This window comes from Acartia tonsa, chromosome 4 (assembly GCF_053477335.1).
Source record: "Acartia tonsa isolate MP-2025a chromosome 4, ASM5347733v1, whole genome shotgun sequence".
Lineage (NCBI taxonomy): Eukaryota > Metazoa > Arthropoda > Copepoda > Calanoida > Acartiidae > Acartia > Acartia tonsa.
The window spans coordinates 58,034,247-58,040,246 of record NC_137263.1 but is presented as its reverse complement, the minus strand read 5'-3'; positions in this window follow the sequence as shown (position 1 = coordinate 58,040,246).

Here is a 6,000-nt window from a genome sequence, read left to right as displayed (position 1 = left end):
ACGAATAAAAGCTATCTATCTCGGACGGACGGACCAACCCTAATTATAGAAAAGCTTTGCTTTTAATAATGACATACAGACCCTAGTTACAGAAAAGATTTGATAAGAACAAAGAAATGTTTAGTTAATTTTACAATATTTATTTTACATTATAGAAACAGGTTGTCAAAATATAAAAAAATGACTATTCATTCTAAATAGAAATTTTATATTATAAACTAATAGGATGTCATTCTATTTATATGTTTGTATGGTCAATACTATCTCATAAACGGCTGGATAATATGTTTACTAAGAAAAAAAAATATCTGAGTAGTTATAGGCAAGGGGCAATGCTCTTAGTAATATGATAAAGAAGATATGATACGGATATTTTTTTTAAATTGGATAATAAATTATGTTGTATGTTTGGATTTTTATATCAGAAATTAGAATATTATTTATAGTTCTCTGATAAAATTATTTAGAACACTCTCATTCATTTACATTTCAATAGAGAGAGCATCAATATTGTCAGCTCTCATCTGGATAGAGAGAGGATCCTCTTCAAATATTATTTCTTCTTAAATTTCTTCCTTGACATAAACTTCTTCACATTCAATGAAATTAATAGATACAGAAGGTTGAACATTACAAGTTTTCATCATTTCTAAATGTCCCGGGGATTTTTTATGATATGCCAGTGCTGAACTAGAGATATAATGTTTGTCACAAAATTTACATGAGTATGGCTTCTCACCAGTGTGGATCCTTTTGTGCTTAGTCAAGCCACTACTTTGTCTGAATGTCTTTTCACATTGATCACATGAGTATGGCTTCTCACCAGTATGAACTATTTTGTGATAAGTCAGATTTCTACTAGTTGTAATGTTTTTTCACATTGATCAAATGAAAATGGTTTTTCTCCAGTATGGATCCTTTCATGATGAGTCAGATAATCATTACGTGCAAATGACTTTCCACATTGATCACATGAGTGTGGCTTCTCATTAGTATGAATTCTTTTATGGACAGTCAAGTTACTACTAGTTAAAAAGGTCTTTCCACATTGATCACATGAAAATGGATTCTCACTTGTATGGATCCTCTTGTGCTTAGTCAAATTACTAGCATCAGAGAATGACTTTTCACATTGATCACATGAGAATGTTTTCTCTCCCGTATGAACCCTCATATGAACAACCAATTTAGATTTCTTTATAAAATTCTTAAAACAAATATCACAGTTATTCATGCTGGTATATTCTCTCTCAGTCTCCTGAAATACAATTTTAATTAATAAAAACACAAAATTTTGTGGTTCTAATATTTTTAGATAAACACAAAACTGAAACAAGGATAACAACTTCCATAGAAGCAAAGCAAGAAAAAACAGGCGGTCAGACAAGCAATTAAAATTGAAAAGTCATATCCAAGTTGTTGTCAATAAAGCTAAATAATTTTACGTACAGAAAAATGTAAGAAAGCTTCGCTTTTAAATATTGTAGAAAAAAAGTAATAAACAAGTATGACAACATTAATAAAAGAGAAGCTAACAAACATGGAATGACAGCATTTATATTGTGTACAGAGGTTGATATGGTTTTAAAACTCAACCATCCCTCTCCCCAGATTTAGTTTTTATAATTATTTTTAAAAATATTCAGCAACTCCTCCTTCTTTCATTGTTCTAATTCAATGATAAATGGGCGGAGTTAGAATTGAAAATATCAGACAGGGGAGTAAAATGAGAGACTTCAAAGTTTGGAGTAAGCAGGGATCTAAAGGAATTAGACAATGGCCAATAAAATTGATGAGCATTTTCTATGATAATGCACATAATTAATTACCACTTCTGTAGATTAAAATTAGTGGTTGAAACGATTGTAAAATTAACTTATTTAATCAACCATTCAAAATTCACAAGTGTCCCTAAAGTTGTAAAGTAAGCGTTATTATAAAAGTTTGGGGGCATATTTCATATATAAATTTATTTAGAGCAGTACAAACAGACTAACACATCAAGTGATGTATAGAGTAGGTGCGATATTCGGAAATTGACAGCAAACTATATACAACATAAGAATGACAACATTCATAACGGTGAAGCTGAATAAGCAGATAAGAAGTTGATTATAGAGATGATTCCTAACATGTCAAATTAACGAAAAGAGCTGACCGTTACGGACGGACGGGCCGACCGTAAATATAGAAAATCTTCGCAGTTAAACATATAAATACCTTATAATAAAAAGTAGATCTGTACAATGGATTTCTCCCTGTTCACTGTGAAAGTTAGTTGGTGACTGACAATGATTCTATTATTCACCTAAATCATAAACAATAGTTAACTCTTGTTTTATATTAAAACCTCACAAAATCTCCGCCCATTTACTTAATCAAGATGCTCAATGCGGACTCCTCCCACTTTTAATCAGAAACTGAACTCGCAAATATGATATGGTGTTATTTTAAATAAAGATAATGGCAAAAAATTTAGGGAGGGAGGAGACATTGAGCTGATTGTTATGCTAGTCCCCAAAGTTTTATAATTACGTTTTCTTTTCCGCTTGACCAACAACTTTGGGGACCATAAATGCATTCCGATTGGTTGGTATATTAAGTATCTAAACGTTTCAACCAAAAATTGATACCTACAGAAGGGGTAATTTTGTATATTAACATTATTATATATTATCGCCCATTGTCCTATCCCTTTATGTTCCTGCGGGAGATTAGCAAGAAAAATATACTAACTTTAAAATACCTAGAGAAAATATTCTTTATTTATATGAAATAGTCTGTTCAGAAAGAGCACAATTCAAAGGTTATTTGAAGTGTATAAACTGATAGACAGAGAAATTGCCAAAAATAAAATAAAAACGCCGCTCTGCAGATATTTTTAATAATTAGCTAAAAACATAACTAACAATTTAACATGTCCTCTAGGGTAGTAGCCGCTAGTAGTTAGATATAATATTTAACAAAGATTTATATTCTAGAAAGAGAGAGATTGATCTTACCATAATAGTTTTTTATTTTCAACTATGACAGAATTCATGCAAGAAATCATGTTTAAGTAAAAAAGGACCTAAAAACAAATGTTGCTAAATAAAAGGGTGAAGGAAGCGAAAATTGACTTTGACTCACTTATAGTCGGAAATTCATCAAGCAGGGAACATGCACAACAATTTTTAGCCCTCTAGTTCTAATAAGGAGCTGAGATAATAGAACGCACCCCTCACAACCAATAAAGGTGCGGCAAGGGGCCCAATTGTTAAGTGTTAATGAAAGTAATCACATTTACCTGATTTATCTTAGCTATTTATTGAAATGAAGGCTGGAAGAATTATACTTTCATTTCATTGTTATCCGTTTTCTGAAAAAAATGATAAGTTTTGATTTGCAAAATATCAAAAATATTTTTAATCAAATAATCTAAAATAACCAGCAATAGAAGAAAACTAATATTTACAGATTTTATAAAAATAAAGTGAGTGTTGGGAGGGGCGGGTTTGCCACTTTCACTTGGTCCATGATTATTAGGTTAGGTATTAATGTTTGACGATATAACCTGAAGACAAAGTTTTATCCCAAATAACTTATAGTCTAACATTAATATCAACTCTAATAATGACGGAGTAAGTGAAAGTGGCAAAACTGCTCCCCCCCCCCCTTTTAATACTTACATTAAAAATAATACAATATTTACAAAATTTCGTATTTCATATAAGCAACCCAATTGTTTATCATTATATTTAAATCTTATGTTCAACGATGTTAAGAGAATCTTTATTCTCAATTTCTTCTCCTTCTATTTCCTGTTTTAGAGTTTCTCCAACATTCTCAGCCTCCATGTTTAGAATTATAGGATCCTCATCAAGAGTTTCTTCTTCTTTTATCTCTAGTTTAACATCAGCTTCACCACAATCAACAAAACTGGTAGAAGCAGAAGATTCTGTATTCTTAGTAGTTTCCAACTTGTTCAGCTGATTTTTTATGCCTTGACAATTCTGTACTAGTTTTATAAGATTTCTGACATAATTCACAAGAGTATGGCTTCTCTTCTGTGTGGATCCTCTTATGATCAGCTAATGAACTAAGTTGTGAGAAAGGCTTTTTACATGTATCACAAGTGTATGGCTTCTCTCCTGAATGGATCCTCTTATGGACATTTAATTGAGCACTTGTACGGAAAGTTTTTTCACATGTATCACAATAGAAAGGTTTCTTTCCTGTGTGGGTCATCTTATGAACAGTTAATTCACCATTTGTACGAAATTCTTTTTCACATGTATCACATGAATATGGTTTTTCTCCTGTATGAATCCTCTTATGTTTAGCTAATGCATCTTGTCGCGAGAATGCCTTTTCACATGTATCACAAGAGTATGGCTTCTCTCCTGTATGGATCCTCGTGTGTACAGTTAACTTATTACTTGTAAGAAAAGCTTTCTCACATGTGTCACATTTGAATGGCTTCTCTCCTGCATGATTTCTCATATGTACTGTTAAATTGCTTTTTGTAGAGAAATCCTTGCAGCAGATATGACACTTGTTCATGATGAATTCTTAATTGTTCTTGCACCTGGAATGAATAATATTTAATGTAATACTTGTGTAGAATTGGAATAATAATTCCACTTTTATTTTTTTTGTATTGTTTACCTTTATTATTACAGCTTCTCTTTATTTAAGGTTGTTTCCATAAGTCTGTCACTATGTATTTTACGAAAACTCTCCTCCTTACATCCAAATTTTATTTAGTATAGCTACTCTATATGTAGGGTGTGTCAATCACTATGTAGGTTAAAATGTTCTATATGTAATGTATGAAAACTATCTTATTTTATATAGCTACTCTATTTGTAGGGAAAGTCCGTCACTATGTAGGTAAAAGTATTCCGGATGTACTGTATGAAAACTCTCCTCTTTACATCCATATCTTATTTAGTATAGCTACTCTATATGTAGGGTGTGTCCATCAATATGTAAGTAAAAGTATTCCAAATATGCTGTGCTGTTTTATTCAATGTTATGGACAAATGTATTCTTGTACTTGTTAAAAACTAACTTACTTTATATTTCTGAACTGAGACTATGCAATATGCGTGGTTTGTTTCTCTTTATGTTGACTTCTGTTTCAAAAATTTCATTTTACTTTTTGTCTGAAAATAGAAAAAATTATTATTTCATAAGTAGATCTAATTTAATTAAAAGAAGGTATATAGGTATATTTTTGCTTTTAAGAGAAGGACAGAAAAAAAGTATATACAGAAACAGTATCTACATGATTTAGTTGAAATTAAATTAATTTTTAATATTTTTTTATCAATTACTATTCCTCAAACTTAGGTTAGGGTTATTTGGGTATGTACAAGGTAGCCCCGCAGGGTTAGGACAATGCAGATTTATGTTTAAACAATAAAGGAAACAAAGAATATAAGACACTACCAAGGTAGTTGTCATCTTTATAATTTTTTCTTTTAAATTGTTTTTGGAGTAGCAATATTATATACACTTACTATCAAATCTTAAATACAAACATAAATATTAGGGTTGGCAATCCGTATCCGGAATCTGCCCAATTTCTTGGCCAATTTTGGAATCCGAATCCGGATCCGGAATCCGTTATTCTTATTTGGTAGGCTAAAATTAGCGTCTTGAGTTTTTTCTTTCAACTACTCCTCTTTGAAGGCAAAGCTTTTAAAATCTGGTTGGATTCTCGGAAGTGAATTATAGAGAACACCAAGAACATTGATTTTTAGGACATATGTAGCACTTAAATTTAAATTTTTTTTAAAAATCTTTTAAAAATATTTCTAGAATCCGGAATCCGCAAGGAATCCGCTACTTTTTTGACGGATTCTTTAAAAATCCGGAATCCGAATCCGGCCCAAAAATTCGACGGATTGCCATCACTAATAAATATATAATAAAGCAAAAAGACATTTACAACAAATTCACAATTTAGGTTCATTAATTTATCAAACATCTTAAACTTAAACAAATTCATCACTA